At 36.2% G+C, this 25,127-nt stretch overlaps 1 protein-coding gene across 3 annotated transcripts in view; it reads right to left on the reverse strand.

The window, feature by feature from the left end:
- LOC131671488 (proton-coupled amino acid transporter-like protein CG1139) overlaps positions 1–25,127 on the reverse strand; it is a 395,099-nt gene that overhangs the window by 97,793 nt on the left and 272,179 nt on the right. The window lies entirely within an intron of this gene.

Here is a 25,127-nt window from a genome sequence, read left to right on the forward strand (position 1 = left end):
TCGGAGTTCTGTGGAGTCTCTCACAATTGAAGATCAAAACTACCAGTCATATTTCGAGAATACTGGTTAAGCCGTTGCACGATAAATTTCAATGCTTTGAATTTTAACGAAGTCTTTTGGTTGAATTAATATGGAATGCACTATGTATATTTTTATATACATAATCATGATGCGTGTCAAAATTTTTTTCTTTCAGCCGCCTAAAAAGTGCTGGTACGTCGATTACATGCTTTTCATGATTACAGAAAACTAAGACAGATGCGTGCAGATATCTAATGTACCTTTGCAGCGTTTAAAATGAATTCATTTCTTGAAGTAGCGATAACAATACTTCTTCATTTCATTTATTTTACATCACATTTACATCTATCTACAACCTCCTTACAAAATGACTAAATCTACAAAGCCTATTTATTTATTTTATTTTTTTATTAATGCATAAATAAAATTTCTGACGTGTCTTTATAGTGAAATTCTTTATGTCTTGTTTTATAATTGGTTACAGCAATGGGATTAAATTGCGCATGTATTTACTTGTACATTCACCTGATACTCTTATTTGCTTCAGTGGCCGTAGTTCTGGAGAGCGAGAAGCTACTACTGAGTAAGTAGAAAGGCCAGAAAGAGTAAAAGAAAGATAAAAGGTTGAGTGAGATTGATTGATTTAACTTTATTAACCTTGAGGTAGAACCCCGTAGGTAATTACAAAAAGATACGAGCAAAATAAAACAAATAAAATTATCGAAATAAACAAAGTTAACAAAAATAAAATAAACAAAAGTTTCGCACGATAGCACAAGTAACAGTAATTGATTTAAGCAGTTGAAGAAATAAAAATATCAATGTTTCGCAATAAGATACGCAATTCAAAAGAGATAAAATTCACAAAAGTACAAGAATTAACATTAAGATAAAAGCTTATTTGATAATAATAAGTAGCCTAATATGTACATTATTTACATAATAGAGACAGAAACAGTAGAAAGCTAGATGGAATTCATAAGTATCGTCCTGTAAGGGAGGATGAGTAATAAGTAAGACATAAAGATGAGCAGAAAGCTTACCAAGGTAAAAAATAAAGCAGATAATAGTTGACAAAGGATAGGTAAGAAGAATTTGATCTAGAGAGTGTAGAGAAGGATCGAGTGTAATGTAGAATTAAAAGAATGGGAGATAAAGTTTAGGAGAATTTGCTAAATGGAGGGAAATTGAAGGAGAGGTAGTTGCCGAGGGTTTGGAGATAATTAGAGGAGGAAGTGAAAGTTGACACATTAAATGAAAGTGAGGCTGTTAGTAGCTTTAGTAATGCAGAGGTATTGGTTAGGGACTCGGGTTCAACTCTGCGTCGCAAAAGTTGTTGTTCCAGGATCATGAATAATGAAAACAACCATGTCTTGAGTTCACTGTATGTGAGGATGTAAAAATCAGTGATGGAGAGCTGATTAAAGAGGAACATACCATATATTGACACAGAGTGAAGCCAAGCCTCCGTTCGTGGTGCTGAGTAAGAGAAAGCCATAGGAGGATTGCAGATCGATCTCTTTAAGTGGAGCTGGTTTGGGGAGCAAAGATGCGTTGTAAGATATGTTGGATGCGATGTACAGACTGTTTTGTATGTGCCAAAGATAAATGTGATGTGTCTAAGTGATTCAAGGGACAGCTAAACTAGCTACAATCTGTGGAAGGATATATGAGACTCAATATTGCTTGAAGGAATGAACAGGATATAACCGATTATGAAGCGAACACAAGCGTTATGTGCAATCTGGAGGACATCTGATCTGATTTTATCTAATTTGTGAAATGTCAGGGAAGCATAGGTATAATGAGGAAAAATGAGGGTTTGAATGAGATATTTTCTGGTGGAGATGGCTGGGGATTTTCTATAAAATTTGAGACAATTTAGGTTTGTGTAAACCTTAAGTAATGTAAGTCTATGAAATAGCGTATTTGAAATGTGAATTTTATAGTTCAGAGTAGATGAAATGGAGAGGACAATACTTGTAACTGAGGAGAAGAAAGGAATGTTAGTGCTATCTATGGTGATTTGAGGGAGTAGATCAGGATTTAAGAGAGAAATGTATGATTCGATGCCGAGGATAATTGCTTTCGTTTAGGCCAGATTGAGTTGCAGGTCACTTTCTCTGGCCCAGTCCGCAATCGCCTGAGCATCTAGCTGAATCTTGGAGAGGCCTTCAAGGATTTCCGAGGGAAAGCAGTGATAGTAGATTTGCGTATCATCAGCATAAATCATGTGTCGATGGAAATGAAATACTTTAGGAAGGTCATTGATCGGTTAAATACGCCACATTGCAGGCTTTAATTCTGGAAATGAACAAATGAGGGATGCTGTCGAAGGCCTTCGAGAAGTCGAATAGGACAAGGATGGTTACCTGACGCAACTCAACAGCATGCCTGACGTCATCCAGGAGGCCGATCAAGGCGGTGTTAGTCGTGTGACCACGGCGGAAACCAGTTTGTTTTGTATCCAGAAAACTACTGCCCTCCAAGTAAGCCGAAAATTGTCTATGAAGCAAACGCTCCATGACCTTGGAGGGCTTAGAAAGCTGAGCAATCGGTCTTGTGTCAGACAGAGACCAAGGGGTTTTGATTTTAGCCAGTGAATTTTCTGTTTTTGAGTTTTACTGTATCTTTTCACAACACCAAGGGGGTTAACACCTGCTGTAGTGGACAGAATTGAAACAGGCTTTGAATCTTGTACAGTAATAAAATTCATTCTACTACTCTGGTCATGTTGTACAACATAAATCCCTTTAGATGCTCTTTATCCAAGACTTTTTTGAGTTTACCCGATTTTCTCTAACTGTTCCTGTGGCTTGAAGCTCAATTTTCTCTAGATAAAATAGCAAATATGAGCTACAGCAAAGATTGTCAAAATAAATATGATTGTGACTCAGCTTACGAGCAGATAAAGATTTTAGCATATTTTCCAACATTTGAATAACAACTTTGCTACCTTAAACACAATTTGCTAATATGTAACTTTTTTCATTTTTTCCGCAGTAGATGTTAAAATGGAAAAGGTAACCAAAACTGCTACATAGAGCCCAAAGCTTTCTACCAAATCGAATTGGCTTTCCCCTTATAAATTGTTTTAGAACAGATTTACCAAAATACTTTATCATGATTTCGTCGGTGACAAATGCAGTGCAAAAATAGCCAAACTACTTGATATTTCTGTTGAATATTTCTGTTATTGCTCGAACACACCAAACTCCATCCGATTCATTTTTGTCTTCTAACTTTGAATATTTAAAAAATTTTTTATTTTTTCGAACTTGTTACGACTCATAGAGTTGCAAACTATGTCACTTCTCAAATATAGATCTGTTGACCAATAATCTCGTTGAGCTGATCTTCTGTTATATGTTGAGAAAATGATTATACCTAGAAAAATATTCAAATCTGTTAGGGATAATTCATATCTATTAGCTTTTGTAGCCTCTATAAGGTAATTTTTTAATTCTGTAGAGAAAAAGAACTCGAATATCTCTGCAGAAGAACTATTGGAGATATTACTTTTGTCCGATTCGGACAAGAAAATCTTATTTTGAAAAGAATGATCGTACATCTTCTCTCCTTCTATACAAACATACCAATGCACTTCTAATTTTTTTGGAGTATTATTATAATCATCATATACTTCAGAGTATGATCGAGGATATTGAACAATGGGTTCATCGACAACATTTTCATCGAGATCATCTTCGCTATTTGACCAATCACTATCTAACTTTCCTGAATCATCCAAACCAGAAATGAATTCGCATTCATTGTGACTTTCTTTTTCATTGATTTCACATCGACTTTCTCTATTCCACAACATTTTGATGGCGTTCTTAGATATATGTATAACAGGAACGTTAGTGCACGTATTCAGAATATACGTATGACGAATCACGAGTGTACAATTGAAAGTACAATAGATGTGAGTTGAAAAGGATTGATATATACTTTTCTATGAATTTCTCCAAATATTGCAGAAATATATTGAGGAAGGGCACAAGACAAGGAACAACAGTTTTCAGTTGGGAAAAAAATTTCAATTTCGATTCTGGTAAAATTCGTGTAGTTGGGAATAAAACCAGATTGAAAAAAGTATTAATTAGCAAAGTGCACAAATTACAATGATTGAATCTCGTAATTATTCTAAGGAAAGTATTATCAATTAATGTAAAGATAACTACTCACGAGAATCTAAAAATGTATTTTTATCGGGTTATTTGATACATATTTGAAAATTAGCCAAAGACAATGATAAATGATAGAACTGATTAAGTTTCAAGGTGATACGTATAAAATGTGAATATAAAACATGATTTGGGCCTTATAGGCCCTAATATTCATATCAGGCCCAATTTTAGGACAGCTAACAAGAAAGCCTCGGATAATATAAAAGTTATTTTTCATGAAATCTAAGTATTTCTAATGAAAAACCATGTTTTGGGCCTCACTGGACCTAAAAATTCATTGGGCCCCAGTTTCGGCACTATAATTGAAATAATCTGAACAAATGAAAAAACTTTTGTACTTATGATTTTTTCATAAAAATACATTCTTGTCAAGTTCAGGTTCATCTCCCACAGCAAAAAGAGTATCCCTGGCATGGTTTTCAGTGCGCAGCTGTGTCTAAATTTGGCGAACCTCCTCATGACGTTTCGCATTCAGTTGGACCTCCCTTTGGAATCACTCAGGTGCATCCATTCCGTTGCCCAGTTGGTTTCCAGCGGTGGTAAGAGGTGAGCACGCTGGAGGCAAAGATCTGTCTACAGGCGAAACGGCCACAGCAACACTCGAAAAATTCGGCGACAAATAGGGGGTAAGAGTGCAAAATTGCTTGGCGACCGGTGAGGTTGATGGCCGCGAAGATGAGGTCAGGCGTATTTTAGCCAGTGAGAAAATGGAAGGGGTGTGGTCAGTAGGCGTGATAAATAGAATCGCTGAAGTATTGCTTATCGATGTATCTTTCGCGGGTAAGAAACCGAAACAGCAAACAAAATCGGCAGATTTAGAAATGGCTTGGCGAGAGTTTGGGTAAATATAGTTTTAATGATAAAGGGAGTTGTAGGATCTATGCAAGAGCGACCAATTAAGATACCGCAAAGGAAAATTGCACTTATTAAAATTGCGGTTTGACATTAAAAAGAAGAAGAAGTCGTGCAAGTTCGGTTGGCTAAGTAGAGTACTAGGGAGCCGACTGCAACAAACTCAGATAGAGGCACGGTTGCGAGGGAAAACTAATTGTAACAGACGGATTAAGGCGTATGCGCTGAGTTCGAAATTTTTCGGGGAAATTAGCGCAAGAAAAGGTATCTCCGGTCGGTAGGTGAGGGAAGCGGGAAAATTCGCAATTAATTCGCACGAAAAATTACATATGAACATAACCTTACTTGGTCAGAAATGAAACGGTACAAATAATAAATAAATGATGCAATATTAAACAATTAACCGAATTACAAACAAGACGATATAAGCGATACAAAAGTCATACGCGACGGTAGAGCTTGCAAGCTCGATTAGCGCATCAACAGCAAGCTATCATGAAACAATAACGCGCAAAAATAAAACGAGAACTTTCTCGCTTAGTAACGAACAACTAATGGTTGCACTAGCTACAGAATGGCAACGAAACCAAGATATCCCGTGACAAGAGAAGCGGAAGCAGATGATCTATGAGGATGTAATGTGGTCAGCAGAAGGTGTAATCCCGATTATTCCAGTGAAATGCTGTCTCGGTCTGATAGGTGAAAGCCAGGTTATGTGTAAGTGTCGAAGAAAGTAATGCGAAATTCCAGGACAAAATGCAAAAAGATTGCAAATGAACAGCACAAACCTGGTTGCCCGATGAAAAACGCATCACCTGAAACAATTTGCTCGAGAAGTTGACACAAAATATTAATAATATTACAGTAAAATCAGGAGCCGTTGAAACACGTCTGATGCTCACCAGGGAGAGCAAGAGAGAGACAGAGAGAGAAAGAGAGAAAGGGCGATTGATTTCTGGGCGAAGAATGGAAGAGGCGCGTGAATCAAGAGAGAGACAAAGGGAGTTTGTTAATAATAATTTACTCGTTTGGTAATCAAGAGCGGCAGTCGAGTGGAAGAATAAGAAAGACATTGATATTTTTTCACGCGCGCGCCTGCAAAGAGGAGAAGTCATATTTGACATAGATTTGTCTGGAGAACAGTGTGGTTTCCACTCCACCTAGACCTCAGCATTGATGAGCGTGATAGATTGCATTAAGTATTTTTTCTCTCGGCTTCACGATCCGGAGAGTAAATCATTATTAATCAGGAGTATTCGCGTTTAGCGAGATCATTTATCAGCATATTGCGCTGACAAAGGTGATAGCATACAATGCACGTTCTATGTTACCTCGCTATCGCTCTCTCTAATTTGCGGGATATCGATTCTTATATTTATTGGTGTTTCGGCTCTTTAATATCGCTTGTGATAATGAAAATTGTTTGCTGTGTTTATTGTTCACGGTAACAGTATTTGTTTTCCGTATTGTTATTATAAATTCAAGGTAAATTCAAGGACTCTTACCATGTTCTTGTTCTTTATTGCTTTGCTCGTGGTCGTTTTGTCAATTATCGATAATGTCATTTAGGAATACATAGGAGTGCTTTAGTCAGTTATGGCAGAGATTAGTCTTGTACTATTTTTGAACAACCGTACCGGATCTGCAATCGAACAAAAAGGCAAGAGAAGCAGGAAGTTACGCAGCGGTGGCAGCGACCAAATCTAGGGTCCTCCTCAGTTATGGAGACTATCTAGGTAAGGAAATGCCGTAGATACCGTGAAGCGTATATAGGAAACGGTCGCGAAAAAGGTAATTGTACTGGAAGAGAAAACATTCGTACCTCTATTTGGGGAATTCCACCCAAGAAAGGAAGCCCTGCCCTTTGTCTGTGGACAAGGATAAGGAGTCAGCGACCTGGCTTGAGGGGGAGGCCGAAAAGCTAGACCTGAATGTACCGGACATGAAGACCCGAGTAATTAGACCGGAGGAGGTGAAGAACGTCAAGATGATGATGACACTGCCCGCTAGGATAGGATCTGTCACAGATTTCCTAAAGCTGGTTTGTTGGCAAAATGATGCAATGGGTACTGCAAAATGGGTGATCCTGAGCCAAGATACCAATGGTGTACTGATCTTGGACTTAGATGAACCATCAGTGGATTTAATAAAATATGGTAATAATAATGTAAACCATTAATAATTTAAACATAAAGAATAAATTTAGATTGATGACAGGCATTGGAACAGCAACTTTCAGATTACTGAACCATGCCAAAACCGACAAATCTACAGGAGGGATTCGAGAAAAAACGTACCAAAAAAATAGAACATTAACCATGGTTTCCATCCAGATACGTTTCACTCAGATTAATCTGCATTATTCCAAGAGCATATCTGCGGTATTACTAAGATTAGAGAATTAAAACAAACAACATAGGATTCTTGTGTGAAGAAATGCCGAAAACGCACGCACGTCGATTTATGTCAAAGGAATAGGTGGTTATTTGTTGCAGGAACTATGCTCCAGAGACTGCAAAATCATTAGAACTGGAAGACGAGGAACGGAAGAAAAGGACCACGATTGCGACTTCAGCCTACCTATCTCATGAGGAGAAAGTAACAACGAATGGTATAACGAAATGGTATAACAAAAATGATCGATTACTACAGACTTAGAAATCTGGACCTGATTATCGGGTGTGACGCTAATACCCATCACATGGCATGAGACAGCACATATATCAATCAAAGGGGAGAAGTTTTACTCGAATACCTAACGACACTCAAATGGACATTGAAAACCAGGAAAAGGAACCGACATTCATAATATCTAACAGAAGGCAGGTACCTGATTTAACACTGGTCTCGATGAGCATTAAAAGTCAAGTAACAGGCTAGAGAGTTGAAAATGAACCACATTCGGTGAAGAGACCAAAGCCAATGATACACGAGATAGCCGTGATACACGAACACGTGCAGGATTAAACTGGGTGACTGCAACTAAAATCGCAACTCCGGAAAAAGTGAAATGTGCAATCAACTCATTCGAACTGTGCAAAGCACCGGAACTGGATAGCATCTTTCCTAAGTTGCTACAGGAAAAATCTAAGATCATTCTAGGAATTGTGCCACGGATATGCAAAGATGCATTACCATAGGACACACACCAAAGCAATGGAAGAGAACATGAGTAACATGTATACCCAAGCCAGGAAAAAATGATTATTCGTCAGTAAAGAGATTCAGACCAATTAGTCTGACCTTTTTTATGTTGAAAACAATAGTGTGACAAACGATGTTGGTTAGCACAGACTGCTACTGAGAAATGGTACAGTAGCGCTGCTGTCCAATCGAGTTGCCGAAAGCCGGCCAGAGGGTAGAGGAGAGGCGCAGCCATGCCCGGAGAGTGTGCGTGGTGGTTGTTCTGAAACCCAAACAGATGGAAAGACTGGATCTATATATCAGGCAAGAAGTATTGATACAGAGATTTCATCATCGGAGACAACATGCTTACACCGTGGAGAAATCTACGGAGACCGCTCTACACTCAGTGACGAGCTACATTGAGAAGGAAATTGAATTTAAGGAAACCGTTATGAAAACCTTTGTAGACATAGAAGGAGCATTGAGCAACAACACTAGAGATACCATTGATAAAGCACTGGCGCATCGAAAAGTATCTGCGTCGATCAGAAGACGAATCAGGAAAATGCTGACCGATCGTCAAGTGTATAGTAAATGGAAAGGAAAACTAATAAGAAGGAGAATCAACGATGGGTGACCACAGGGAGGAGTATTATCACCTGTCCTCTGGATTCTCATAATTGATGAGCTAATACGTACCTTAGACAAGAAGAAAATCACTGCATAAAATTATGCCGATAATTTTATGATTCACGTAAAGGGTAAATATGAAGAAGTCCTCCCAGACCTGTTAGAAAGTGCGCTCAGGGTAGCTGAAATATGGTATCGGATTAATTCTTTGAAGTTTAACTCTCACAAAACAAAAATTGTCGTTTTCACCAGGAAACACAAATGCAAAATTCAGAAAAAAGTAATCTTCTATGGGGAGAAAGTATCGTATGGTGAAGGAGTTAGATTAGATAAATAATTAGGAGTATTCCTGGATAAGAAATTAAATTGAACAAAACACCTACAGCTGCAAAGCAGGAAAGTTTTGAACATCTTCGTGTAGTGTAGATCGGCTATAGGGACAAGATGGGGCCTAGATCCGCAGACAGTACTGTAGATCGTACTAAAACCTATGGGTGGGGGGAGGGGCTAGCAATAAAAATGCCCAATATGAAAAATTCTGCATTGAATAATTTTGTTTGGTTTTGAAGTTGTTATAACCAAGGTGCCTACAATCTTTGAACTACTTCAAGACGTGAGATCTTAAGGTCTGTAACGACTTCTCTGACTGCACTTCAATCCAGTGATTGGAAAACTATCCCTCTCCTCGAGCTTTTAAGGATACGAACTTTAGAGCCTGTAGCGGTGAAATCAGCGGTGCCTTATGCTTAAAAAAGTTGTGTTCTTCGCCTACCATCGTCAAGAATTAAAATGACTTGTATAGTGTAATAGTGTTGTACATCATTTTTACTTAACACTAGTTTATTCCACTAGATCTCTGACAAGGAAGGTACCCAACCCGAACTCGATTTTGATCATTCTTATAGATACTGTAGTACATTAAAAAACAGTAGATTTATTTTTTTTTTATCGGCGGAAAAACATATTTAAAGGGTGAAATACACCTTTAAAGTTCATTAATTTCTATTTCATCGAAAAGGTAAGAAATTTCTAATATTTATCGTCCATTTCATTAACACTGTCTATCCATGAACGTAATTAATACAATTGCAGTATTCACGATGAGAGTCAATCCTTTAAACGTAATCAATTTATTGCTGGCATGCTTTTAAACACTGGAATTACCAATTAATAGCCTAATTACTTATTATTCAAGAAAATCAGTTAGCGGACAATATAAATAATATTTTATTAGATTTGATCAACGAGTTTCATGATGTAGAAATAATTTTATTAAAATGCGATGTTATTAACACCTATTATTTTATATTATTCATACTCTCGTGATTATCGCGTTAGTGAGTAAGAATTCGTTTGAATTTTAAAGTATTGAATTTGAAAAATTATGCAATAAAATATATATATTGATGATCTGAACCTTAATCAAGGATGGACTTTACTCTAGTTTCTTATGGTATGAAGTGATCCATAAGTAGAGCTTAAGTCTTTTCGTTGAGAGGATGTGATTCAGCCCATGTTCCTCATAGCGCGGAATGTTCTATGAGTTAAATGTAAACCACAATAGGAAAGGAAAGAATTACTTAGCTAATCCCTAGAGAGAAATAACTTAGGTATAAGCCAAGTTTATTCAATCTCGAGCGCTCACTTTGCAAGGCTAGGAGAGAATACCAGCCTCTGCAAAATTCAGCGTATTTATACACAAATTTTCCCGCCTATTTTCGCAGGATAGCCCTCTTCATGCTGTTTATGCAAGTGTGCAAAATCATTTTCTCTTGTTTACTATAAAATATACAGCGATAAAGAAAATCTAAATCATGTAAAAATTACAGAAGTTGATATAGATAACACGAGGCAACAGCCAAAAAGACCTACAACCGTGACTAGGTACTTCCGAAGGTTTTTGCGTCGCTGAATCCAAATCCGGCGGTAGATATTGTCCATCACGTCAGTTTCCCGAGATATCCTAACTTAAAAGTGCAAAAAACACTGTTATTGGCTAACTTTGAAGTTATGTCAGATCTCTACTAAAAGTTTTTTTTTAAACAGTTGACAGCATCTCAAAGAAGAACTCTAACTCTTCAAAATCTTTCTTTCAAATTAAAAAAGTTTTTTTTTTCGTTGAGATATCGATGTTTAAAGTTTTGTATTTTGACGATTTCGCTAGTAGGCAGAAACGGCAGGATATGCTTCGCAAGGTATTTCCAGGCTGGAAGACTGAAGTTTGATCCTTTTTATACATATATGTGGACCGCTAGATTCCAATCTGTTATATCTAAAAAAAATCTCAAGAACCTAAATCACTTGTTTTTTTTTATGAGAACGATTCCGTTTCTCTTCGAATGATCTTTTATGAGATTGCCGAACATGATTCCTGGAAAAGCTACGAGTATGTCTTAGCAAAGACCAATAGTAAACCGCCATCATTGTTTCGTCCCATCGGCCTCAATAATTTCGTTCTTTTTCTATGATGTCTTGATGGAAATGTTCACCCATTTCTTCACTGAAGGCCCCAACATTCTCAGGGAAATAGTCTAAGTGCGAAAATACAAAAGTATAATTTTAAGCTCATAAGACATTTCAAGTCTTTGAAATTCTTCAGCATTGTTGCTACCATATTCTTATAATCTGGATCTCTATGATTTCCTAAAAAATTTTCAATAACGTTTACAAAACTTGTGCAAGCAGATTTTTCAGGATTTGTCATTGTTGTTACGAATTGTTCATCTTTTATCTGTGTTCGAATATCCGGACTTACAAATATACCTTCATTGATCTTTGCTTCTGATAAACGTCAAAATTTGGATTGTATATACTTGAACCATGCACCTTCATTATCTAGTGCTTTAGTGAACTGCTTCATTAATTCTAGCTTGATATATAGAGGAGGTAGTAATACCTTTTTAATATCGACTAGACTTTCTTTGACGACGTTATATGAGCCAACTTCCATGTTATTTCTTTATGGCCACACCTTTTCACCCAGTGTTCATCACGGGCACGACTGTCCCATAAGCAAAGAACTCAAGGATATTTCTGTTAGTAGATTGCAAACCTAGCAAAAGATTATTCATTTTGAAATCTTCACAGATTAACCAATTGTGTTCTCTGTACTGAATTTTCTCCAGTAAAAGTTCAAAGCTTTTTAATGCAGTAGAGTGACCAATAGGGAGAGGAGCATATTCATTTCCATTATGTAGCTTTGAGGCTGTCCATTGAAGAATCAATAAAAAGTCGCCAGTGATCTGATGAGTAATCTTCCGGAGTTCGATATAATTTAACTAAATTCTTTACATTATTACAGTAAACAATGTCATCTACACTTGAAAAATATTTTCGGAATTCTTCATCTCTCTGTCTATAGATAGTAATTTTTGTACCAGGTGCTAAAAAATTTCTCTTTAAGTCTTGAAGCGTATAATTCTGCAGCATCCTTGGGAAGATTCAAGTCATGAATGAAATTATCCAGAGAGTCTTGATTAAACAACAGTGGTTTTCCGACATCGAACGAAACTTCATCTTCACTGCTAATAACATCATTTATTTGTTTTATATCTGGAATTTGTGGTTTTTATGACTGAGAAATCGATTCTACAGGACGTTCTATTTTTCCGTATACAGCTGGTGTGACACTGAAAACTGTAGAATAAACAATAGATTTTCTATTATGATGATTGAAACCAAAAGTTTCACATGAACAAAAGTAGCAGTCGTTTTTATGATCTTTAGGTTCACGCCATTTAGCTGGAACAACAAATACTTCTGCCTTGATAGAATCCCACCTTTTCAAAGTCCTTCGCATATGGAATTGGGAACCCATGGTTTATCAAAATTCCTCATAAATACCTTATAACATTTAAGGAAAAGTTCTTTTATGATATTGTTGATCTCAATGCGATAGTGTTGAACCTCGAATTTTCCACATACATAACAAAAGTCATTGACTTCGTCCTTGCAAGAATATCTTGACATGTTTACTGACATATCCATTAGCCCGCCGCTCAAGCACAATTTCTAACATGGATTATCTATTTTAACAAAAAAGTCAAACTCAACTCGTTCGATTCAATCAACAGGATTGTCTTGGAAAAAATTACCAAGATTTATAATATGCGTTGAATAAACAAAAGAATGATGTTAAGGAAATTGGGATGTGGCAGCTTGGAGTTATAGAGTTGCACGATACAGGCTCCTGAATTGAGAAATTTTGGATATGACTGTACAGGCTATATATACAGGGTGTCCCATTTTAACTTGAACAGTAGCATAACTAAAAACATTGCCATTGGGGGTTAACTGAAGAGGATATCCAACTTTACCTTCAAAGTGATTTTCAAGGTTATTTCAAGGTTAACTTTTGTTTTGTCGAGATCCCTATTTTTGACCCCGGATGCGGAAAGCATGGAAAATTCTACATTCAGACGAGATGACACATGTAGAGTCCAGGAAGATCAACCCAAGATCAAGCGATATTCAAACTTAGTTTATTATTACGGATTCGGAATAAGCGGAAAATCCTACAGATAAGCTTTGATGCTGTGATGAAAGTCATTCCTTCTTCATCGTCCTAGTTTGTGTTGGGCTGATTGTTGTTTTGCACTAACCTAAGCAGCCAAGGGGCCTAACTAACAACTGAATGCTTACCTGAAGCATGAATGAACACATGAAGCACTGTAATGAAGAACTATGGAATTGAAAAAATAGCTCTATTAAATTATACACGAAAGATCTTTTAATTGTTAAAGTGTTCTTGTGATATTCTCATGGATTTTGTCTCCGTTGTTGACAGTTTTAAAATCCTTATTTAAGGAGGGAATAATACCGGAATTTCTTAATCCATGACGAAGTACCCTCAAAAATAATACAGCATGTAGTTTTTATCCCCAAATATTCAGCACTATTACTAACTCAAAACACGTAATATTCATGTAACTATTAAACCCAATAATACGAGGTATGTCCGGAAAGTATCGGACCTACCTTTATATTTTCGTGCTAGCGTTATTCTTTATCATCTGGACGGTGGCATCCTTCAAAGTAATCCTCACTTGATTGAATAACACGGTTCCATCGATCTTTCCACTTTTCAAAACAGTCCTGGAACTTACTTTTAGGGATAGCCTCAAGTACACTCGTCGCGTTGTTTTCAACGGATGTTTTGTCATCGAATCGGTGTCCTTTGAGTGGTTTTTTTAGTTTTGGAAACAGCCAAAAGTCACAAGGGGCTATGTCGGGACTGTATGGAGGTTGTCGAAGCAATGCGATATAGTGTTTGCTCAAAAACTGCTGCACAAGATTGGATGAATGCACTGGCGCATTATCGTGATGGAGAAGCCAGTCACCACTTTCTCAAAAGTGCGGCCGTTTTCTTCTTACTGCATCAAGCAAACGTTTCAAAAGTTAAACGTAGTATTCTTTATTGATTGTCTGACCTGTTGATGCATATTCGTGATGTACAACACCTTCACAATCGAAAAAAACAATTAACATTGATTTAACATTGCTCCGACTTTGACGTGCTTTTTCTGGTCTTGGTGATTCAGAATGCTTCCACTGTGAAGATTGTTATTTTGTTTCAGGATCATAACCATAAACCCATGATTCATCACCTGTAATAACATTTCTAAGCGCATTATTATCATTATTGACCATTTCCAGATTGTCCAGAGCGATTTCTAAGCAAATGTTCTTCTGCTCTGCTGTGAGCAATTTTGGGATGAATTTCGCACACACGCGTTTCATTCCTGAATTTTCGGTTAAAATTTCTGAAATGATAGTTTTTGGTATCCCAAGGTCTTTTTCTAGTTCTCGCACAGTCATACGACGATCTTGTTCGATTACAAGTCGCACCCGCTCAATATTATGTGCGGTGTGACGGCTAGCCGTAACTTAGTTTTTTTTTATATTTAATTATTAAATATGACGAACGGAGTGGGAACCTTCCTGATTTCCCACGATGAAAACGCATTCGAAATATAAACTTTGATAGTGGCCCGAGCCTGCGTACTCAAGCTTACAATCAACGCTCTATCCTGCTTTGTCCCACACGTATGTGTTGACAGGGACCTACGATCATCGCGTATACATCGTGAAGTGTTATCACGCTGATAATGGAACGGGACCATAAAAATGCAATCTATCTTTTGTTTCCCACCGATTTTTAAGAAAATATCCGTAATATTAAATAGATTTTCATCAATTTTGTAAGCCATTATAATGCGCACCTTTTTGTCACCGAATAACCAATAAATAGAACAATAATGTATTTTATAATAAATCGTAAAAGGTTTGAATTTTTCTGAATGTTCATAATAGTCACTATGTATCGTCATAATTAATTAAGTTTAGTACAATTATGTATAAGTAATTATAAGCTATAGCGTTACTCTTGCTCTTAAAAGTGGCACTCCGAGAGCCATCTCTGGAGAAAAGGGCCCAAGTTAAAAAGGGACCGCCCTTTCTCTCTCTCTGAAAATTCACGCCCACAGACCAATAAAGAAATTCTGGATATGATTAGAAAATTTCCGACCAATACAAAATTTAGCCGTTATCGCTTCATGGGCCTGAGGAAAGGGATTTCCACCCAACCACCCACGGCTTATAAAAAGCTCTGTACAAGGCTGGAGAGTAAGTTAAGTCAGAGGAAGTGAGAGGAAGTTAAGTTCAGATAGAGTAAGTGCGGAGTGAGCACCAGGAAGTCCCTAATAAGAAGTTTTACCAGTGAGTGAGTCCCGGAGGAAGCATCAAAGAAGAAAAATCACCCAAGTATATTCAGAGCATATAGAGAGAGAAAGAGGCCAAAGAGCAGAGAGAGAACGCAACTTTAATAATAACTAAATTGATAAAATAAAAGTAAGTAAAATCTTAAACCTGGCTATCCTTTTCTTTCTTTAAGTAATCCGCCTTTCTTTTGGAAATTCATTAAGCGTGAGTCTGGTGAATTTCCATTAAAGTCCCTTAAGAACACATTAAGGGTGAGTCTGGTGTGTTCGTAATAACATTTGGTTATTACATTCCCCGTTAGCATACAGTTTTCTCAACGCAACAATATTGCTCGTCCCGGCTTATGTGTTACACGATAGCCAAATCAGAGCAACCCTGAGTTTACGCTTACTCCAAGCGTACCTGAGAGTGACCCCGACGTCACATAAAAATTTTGGAGGCCCCGGAGGGATTAAATTGTTGCAAAGAAAACTGTTAGGGTTTTCCTTTCTTAAATTATATCAGTGATCAGTTAGAGTAAAAGAAAATTAAGAATAGATACTACTTAAAGTATTTTATTGAATTTGAAATCTGTGAAGAATAAAATAAAGTAAAGAAATAAAAATTTTTTTTTGAATAAGAATACAAATTTATTAGTCAGAAAATCACTGATTTAATTGAGAAAATAGAAAATAAGTTTTGTGTCAAACAAGGAGATAGGTTAAATTGAAAGTGAAAATTAATTGGAGTTTATTTGGATTGAACTTAGGAAAATTTTGGGAAAATTAATGGGAATTTATTTTGTAATAAAGAATAGTGAAATAATTTAGAAAATTATTGAAATTTGAATGAGTAAATTAATAGAAGAGTTAGAGAAAAATAAAGAAAATTAAGTTGTTTAAGAAAAGAGTTTAAAAAATATTTGAAATTAAAAAAAAAATTTTCAGAGAAGAATCATTTTTTATGAAAGTAAAATTATAAATCAGAATAGAAAATTTGTCCAAATAAAAGTCTTCTTTTGTGCCTTGAAGAGAGAAATAAGAATAAATGCTTATTACAGAAAAAAGAGGGTTTTGAATTTATGTTTTGTTCTAAAAATTGTATTTAGAAATAAAAAGGTTAATTTAGAAAGATCGAAAATAACATACAGAAAAAATTTTGAGATAACATTACGAATCTTGTCTGAGTCGGAAAGAAATACATTAGCAATAAAAATTAATTTAGAGAAATTAGAAATCCTGCGGAAGAAAATTTAAAAATAAATATATAAATAAAACTCGGAGTAAAAATAAAAGAGTTTTAGAATATTGTGTTTAAAAGAAATTTAGGAAATCTTGCTGAGAAAAATAATATAAAAGTAGAAATTTTGATAATTTTGCAAATTAGAAAAATTTAAATAAGAAAATTGCCTGTTATAAGTAAAATAAATAATTTTAAAATAAATAGTATTAAAGAATGAAGGGTTTAATTAAGAAAGTTTAAGTAAAAATAAAGATAAATATCTTTTTGTAAGAATCAAAATTTATATTTAAGGAATGAATTGCCGTAATATCTGTAAAAATAAGATTTTGATAAAACGTTCACATACAGTTTTCATAATTCTACAAACGAATAAGTTTTAATAAAATTTTGTTGTTAGATAGATAAGATTCTTGGTCTTTCTTTTAGTTGTAATGCCACCGTTCGTAAGTTTTAATACTTTTTCTAACGACATAGTCGACACGGTAGATGAATTAATCGAAGACATTACACATTTAAAGGACAGTCAAATATCCGTAATTAATAGGGTTAATAATCATAGCTCCGATATCACAAGAATAAACAATAACGGTCGTAGTCTTAGCGCACGTGTCGCGAAACTTGAATTAGAGAATAAGCATAGAATTGAACAAATAGCTAGTTTGGGAAATATTTGTGTAGATTTAATCAAAACAAATACTGCCCTAAAGAAACAAGTTAAAAATCTTAGGAAGCAAGTACAAATTAATAACAAACTAATTAATAGGAATACGATTTCAAAAAGGGCTTTAGCAAATAAAGTAGATAAATTAGCAAAGTCATTTGAAAATTTACAATTATAAGTAAAATAATTCGCGATAATCCTTAGTTTATACATAGAAATAGATAAGGTTTTATTATAATAAATTAGATTGAGATTGCTAGTAAAAGTATATTTATTAATGAGCGAAAACAAAGATAAGCGACTTACACGCAGCCAGTCGAAAACCTCGAGTGTCAGCTGGACAATTAGTAAAGTTGGCGGAAATCTAAAGCGATCAACAGAATCATTCTCTGACTTAAATGATATTCAAGACAGTCCTGCTTTAGATCCAGATTTTAATCGAAACAGAGCTTTACACCAAGTCGAAACTGCGTCCACTTCACATACCTTAAGCGACTCTATTATTGATTTACCGATCCCTTTTATTAATTATAACAAAATGCCGCCGAAAATCAATAATAATAGCGAAGCAGAAATATACGCCGAAACCAAAGCATTACCAGGACATGTAGTATCGTTAAATGATGCATTAAGTGTAGTGCCAACATTTGATGGAAGACCAAACCAATGGACCCAATTTGTAGAAGGATGCAAAGAGGCATTAAGTATAATACCGCCAAACATAGAAGAAAACTTAACCAAACGCTTAAGATCGAAATTAGAAGGAGAAGCACGTGCTACAGTAGTAGGACAAACATTTTCTAGTGTAGACGAATTATTAAATCATTTAGCTGACATATTCGGTCCTATCCAAACACTAAATCAATTATTAGGTGAATTAGGCAATGAGTTCCAAAGGAATGAAGAAAAGGTATTAACTTTTGGAAATAGGTTACGACTGTTAAGTAGTAAAATTATTGAAGCCAAAAAGAAAGAAGAGAATCTAGAATCTTTAACGCCTACACAAAAACAGATAATTGAACAAAACATATTTGAATGCTTTAGAAGAGGACTAAAGCCCGAAATTCGACTAAATTTACCTAGTGACACCACTATTCTGAATGCGCTAAAGAATGCCATAAAAGTCGAAAAAGACCTGGAATTACAATCAACATTGCGAGCACGAGCCTCTAATAATTCTCGTTCTTTCAGATCAATAACCCTCTGTCAAAATTGCAATAAAGAAGGCCACAATGCCCTAAATTGTAATAGTATAATTAGAGAAAGTAAACGATGTAATTTCTGCAAAAAGGTCGGTCACGAAGAAAATTCATGCTTCTCCAAGTTAAGGAATAATATTACAACATGTCAAATTTGCAATAGGAAAGGTCACGTTGCTAGTGATTGTCGAACACATCTCAAATGTCAAATATGCAATAGAAACGGCCATATAGCTGCAGACTGCCGAACTCGGACACAAATAAGAATGATAAATCAAGTTATTTGTCAAATTTGTGATAAACCTGGCCACTCAGCGAAAGAGTGTCGCAAAAACTTAAGCATCAACCGTGATACAGAAGTTATTTGCTAAGTTTGTCGCAAGTCAGGCCATTCAGCAAAAGAATGTTATAATAGTAATAGTGTTACTCCAAACACTAATTGTTTTTATTGCAAGCAACCAGGCCATTATATCGCTAATTGTCCAAAAAGACAACCATATCGCCATCAGTTTCAGGGAAACGGGCAGCAGTCCTCTCATCAGAGCGCAATGCAGAGGACCAATTCGAATCAAGCGCATCAATTACAAGAGACGGAAGTATCGCTCAGTCTTATACCGTAACAAATGAACCAAAAATTTCAGCTAAGGTCCCAATAATTAATGCAAACTTCTTAGGTGATATTAAATTTCAAATTATGATTGATACAGGCTCAGAAGCTAACATAATGAAAATAGGAATGATTCAAAGTTACACAGAACATATAAATAGTACTAGATGCAAACAGTTAAAGGGAATAGGGTCAGAGGTGTTTATCACATTAGGAACAATTACACTATCAATATTTGGTTTACCGACGGAATTTCAATTAGTACCAGATGATTTTCCAATACCTTGTGAAGTAGTTTTAGGGGCTACATATTTTTCAGAAAGCAATTCTGTAATAAATTTCGCAACACGACAATTTATTGTAGGAGATCATGTCATACGATTTCAAGAAAATAATGTTCAATGTAGCAATTTTTGTTATTTACATAGTACAGAAGGAATAGAAGAAGTTAGTATAAATGCAATACAAAAGATTTCTCCAAAAGTCAAAGTTTTAAATCCAGCAAATAGTACCAAAGAATATTTCCTAATAGACACCGGGTCCGAAGTCAATCTAATAAAGAAACGTCTTCTGTTACCTGGAAACGAAATTGATACCACGCAAAAAACACAAGTCCGAGGAATAGGAAAAGAAATAATATCAACTCTTGGTACAACCGAAATAAGGATATTTGACACTTACACTATCTTTCATGTAGTCGATGATGCTTTTGGAATGACTTACGAAGGAATATTAGGCGCTTTATTTCTCGAAGAAGCTAAAGCCATCATAGACTTTGGATTTAATAATTTTAGAGGAGAAAACTTTGTTGTACCTCTATTATTAGAACGAGATCTCGGAAAAATCATGCCAAGACCACAAGTCAATAAAGTGCAGCTTAGTCCTGATGAGTTTGACAGAATATTAAACGAATTGATACCCTTAGATTTTGGAGTACCGTTTAATTCGGCCGTCAGACACGTTTATAGTATTGCACAAGACAGCGTTAACGAAGAATTAGATATAGAAGATGTAGATAATGATTTAGGGATAGCCGACGTAATCTTAGATGAAACCAACGAAGATAGTAATAAAAGCATAGAAGATTATTTAGATTTAGGTCACCTGAACGATACTGAAAAAAGTTACATTGTTAATCTCATTAAGGAAGTACGAAATGTGTTCTATCTTCCTAGCGACAAGTTACCGGGAACCGATCTTGTCTTGCATGAGATAAGAACAATCGATGATGTACCAGTAAATAGTAGACAGTATCAATTTCCTCACGCGATGAAGGATAAGCTTAACTATCATGTCGAAAAATTACTAAAAGCTAGTATAATACAAGAATCTACTTCACCATACAACATCCCCATATGGATCGTACCTAAGGCAACAGACAGTAATGGAAGAATGGTGTTGGACATGAGAGGATTGAACGAAAAAACAATCGCTGATTCGTATCCAATACCTAACATTACACAAATTTTTGACCAAGTAGGAGGTGCTAGATTCTATTCCGTACTTGATCGCGCCATGGGATTTTACCAAATCAAGATGCACCCAAAAGATGCGCATAAAACGGCTTTCAGTACTCCTTTCGGTCACTATGAGTTTGTGCGTATGCCATTCGGATTGAAGAATGCACCCGCGACTTTTCAACGTTTAATGGATACGTTGCTCCGCGGACTTCAAGGGTTAGATCTGTTCGTGTATTTAGACGATATAGTTATATATGCAAATACACTTGAAGAACATGATCGCAAATTCCGAATGTTAGTGGAAAGATTACGAAAAGCAGGATTGAAATTGCAGATTGGAAAATGCAAATTTTTAATGCGACGAGTTAATTACTTAGGTCATATAATAAGTAAAAATGGTCTAGAACCAGATCCGAAAAAAATTGAAGCAGTTAAGGAATTCCCAAGACCAAAATCGGTTAAAGCTGTAAGTCAATTTTTAGGGTTATGTGGCTATTATCGTAGATTCATTAAAGATTTTGCGAAAATTGCTAAACCTTTGACCAGACTTTTGCAAAAAGATACGGTGTTTGAATGGACAGATAAAATCGAAAGTTCATTTTGTGAACTTAAAGAGTTGCTGTGTAGCGCTCCATTATTACAATTCCCAAATCTTGATAAAGATTACATAATCCGTACGGATGCCTCTGGAATTGCAATAGCAGGAATACTTTCACAAGGCACTATTGGATCAGACCAACCTATCGTATACACCTCTCGAGTACTACGTGGTCCGGAGTTGAATTACGAGGTTTACGAAAAGGAAGCGCTCGCAATTATTCACAGTATCAAAGCATTCAAATCATACGTCTTCGGAAGGAAAATCACCATTATTACTGATCACCAACCTTTAGTTGGGTTTAAGTCAGCCGACCTCAATACCAGGGTTTTGAAATGGCGTTTCCAAATTTCTGAATATGACTATGAGATAATTTATCGCCCAGGTAAAGCCAATGCGACAGCCCATGCATTATCACGGAATCCGATAGAACCAATTAATGTAAAACATATACGTCAGAATGATAGAGAAATTAAAAATCTAGTTTACTCTTATATTAGCAAACAGACAGGTGAAGAGGTTCAATTCTTAATTGATTCTACTTCCACTACCAATATCATTAAATCCTGTTGTGTACCGGACGATATACCTATCCAAATTTCCAATATCTTACCCATGCAGAGTATTTTTGCTGAAGATGATTACCAAGAATGTGGATTTGTCAAGTTAACAATAGCCGGAAATGAAATAGTATTTTATGTTGTTGCAAATTGTCAAATGCCATATCACGGAATCATAGGTAAAAATTTTTTATACAACACCAGTACGAAGATAAACTATAATAACAATAGCATAAACGAAAGTAACGCAATAAAACCTGTTGTTAGTGATAGTAACATAAAAAAATATAGAAAAATTTATAATTTATATACGCCACTCGTTGACGAAGAACCTCCTTTATTGAATATTTATAATCCAAAATACGGATGGACACAGTATATGATTGATAGTTTATCTGAACAGAGTCTAATAAAGGAAAAGTATGCTTTAGGAATTCGTGATGAGACCGATCAAATTGACCTAATAGATATTAATGGTTTAACCCATAGAACTTTAGGATCAATAACACTGAAATTATTTGAGATACCAATGAAATTCCATATTGTACAAAATGACTTTCCTGTAAATTGCGAAGGCATAATAGGATCTGATTTCCTTTTTTCTAGTAAAGCAAGTGTTAATTTTGACACGAAGACAATAAAAATAGGAGACACTTACATTCCTTTTAGAAGACGGAAAATACCAACACAAGAAAATGATAGTTACATATCTGTAATCACCGAAGCAGACAAAACACATCAAATTCCTGAAATAAATGTAGTTACTAGAAGGCAAAGACAACGATTGGAACAGTCATCTGACCCTTTGGTAGTTCAAAAGGAAACTGAAGAAATCAAACCAATAAAACGTCCACGCGGACGACCCCGGAAAATTCCTATTAATAATGATAATAAAAATATTATCCCACACCCAAGAACACCTGCCGTAGAGAAGTTGCCTATACCTGAATCTGTCGAAGTTGTTTCAAAACGTTTCCCCGAAAGAACTCGAAATGAGATACTTGATTACGTAGAAAGTGATCTAGACGATAGTGAACTTGAAGGTGAGGCACGAGTTATACCCAAAATACCTGTGCAACCCAATCAGAATCTACCTCACAATATACAAGATCCCGATTCCGAAGAGGACTCAATGAATAATAGTTCGGATGAGTCCGTAAATAACGACAACAATACCGCTAATATAGTTAAGGTTAAAGAAGCCATACATGTGCGCAACGACAATGTTGCTTATTTTATAAGCAGCAATGGACAACCTTGTGACGAAGGCGCACGCAAATTAATAGAAAATAAGAAAATTAATACTAAGGTAATCTTACAAGTGGGTGAAGTCTTAAAAGAAAAGAAGAAGAAGAATTATCATCAATTTGGACTCTGCATACGAGGAGACCGCCCAGAATCGTTAACTTATATTAAGGATTATATACACATTACTTTAAAAATATTAAGAGATTTACTAATTAATACTAATCAAACTGAAGTCTGTATTGCTCAGAGTAAACATGTAGAAAATTTAAGTTGGTTAGAAATAGAGTATTTATTAGATAGTGTCTTTAGAAATAGTGGAATAAAATTAATAATTTGTACAGATAAGTTAAAGTATGTACCCTTAGAACAACGCGACGGAATCTTTTATGAATTCCATAAATCCCCAATTGGAGGACATCGTGGCGTTTCAAAAACCTTTCACCGGATCAGACAAGAATATTATTGGGAAAATCTAAAAGACGATATACAAAGGCGAATCCAACAGTGTCTAGAATGTCAATTGAAGAAATTAACTCGTTTACAAACCAAACAACCTATGATAATAACTGATACATGTGCTACAGTGTTTGATAAAATTGCTATGGATATTGTAGGCCCTCTAAAAAGAACAATAAAAGGAAACGAATACATTTTAACCTTACAGGATCAATTAAGCAAATTTTGTCTAGCTGTCCCATTAGCAGACACCTTATCATCAACAATAGCGGATGCATTTCTTAAGAAATTCATTTGTGTTTTTGGATGCCCGAAAGCTGTCCTTACTGATCCCGCGTTTTAAAGTGAGGTCTCTTTGAACGGTAGATCTCACAAGTGCCAACTGCTCCGCCTCAACGGGGTGACGCGGTGAACACCCAGAAGGGTGGCCAAATGGCGGCTCTGGCTAAATTTCGAACGCGATGAACCCTGTTTTGAACCAAGGACAGAGTTTTGAAAGTTTTGAAAGATCTGACTTTGGGACGGAACAGGGTAAAAACAACCTTTCGAATGACGGATACCCACCAGCGTGAGCGGGTTGGACCGAAACGCAATGGGGAGACATACCTCGGTATGTCGAAGCGATGGACCTGTGAGTCGTGGGAGAAATCCCTTAATACAGGTACGCAGGGTGGGATGTATTTTGAAAGCGAGCCCAGGAGGGGGGACTTAGTTAGTTGATCGTCTTAGGAATCTTCCTCTGGCTGTCCTGGCTGAGTCTCCTTTCTGACATCCCAATTTGGGTTGGCCTCTGCGGGGTAGTGGTACCAGGTCAAGCAAATCTCGTAAGATTTGTATGCTGCGTGCTTCCGACGTAGTAGACGTTGGGGCAACTAGAGTCCCGTCGCGCCCAAACCGAGGGTCAAACCTTTAGTTCCGCTCTCCTTGAGCGTTGAACCGTGAAAAGATCGGTACTCCTTCCGAGGAGGTCGCCGCCTTAGATTAAAAAGGTTCCGACTCGCTGAGTCGCGCCAGGGATGTCGTAGCAAACTTGACTTCCGGATCCCCAATTTGAAAGCGAAGGGGTGAAAGACAGTGGGCTATGAGAGAGGGGTGGTAATGTTTGATTACGCCGCGCCACCCTCAAAGCGGAAAAGTGTGGACGACACACATACACTAACTGTCCTTACTGATCAAGGCAGAAATTTTTTGAGTTCGCTAATGACGCGTATTTCCAAGCGATTCAAAATAAAGAAATTAAAAACCACAGCATTCATGCCTCAGTCGAACGGTTCCCTAGAAAGATCTCATCACGTGTTAATTGAGTACTTAAAGCAATACACCGATCTTGACAACGATTGGGATGATTGGCTCGACCTAGCTATCCTAAACTACAATACCTGTGTACAAGAAAGTACCAAACATACGCCGTATGAAGTTGTATTTGACCGCTTAGCTCGAATGCCCTCAAATAATCCCCTTCGTGAAAGCGATACGTTACCTACATATAAAGGATATATAATAAATTTAGTTGCGCGTTTATGTAGTATGCGAAAATTAGCTTACGAAAATTTAGTTAGCTCTAAAGAAAAATCA

This window comes from Phymastichus coffea, unplaced genomic scaffold (assembly GCF_024137745.1).
Source record: "Phymastichus coffea isolate CEN01 unplaced genomic scaffold, Cenicafe_Pcof_1.1 PCOF00009, whole genome shotgun sequence".
Classification (NCBI taxonomy): Eukaryota; Metazoa; Arthropoda; class Insecta; order Hymenoptera; family Eulophidae; genus Phymastichus; species Phymastichus coffea.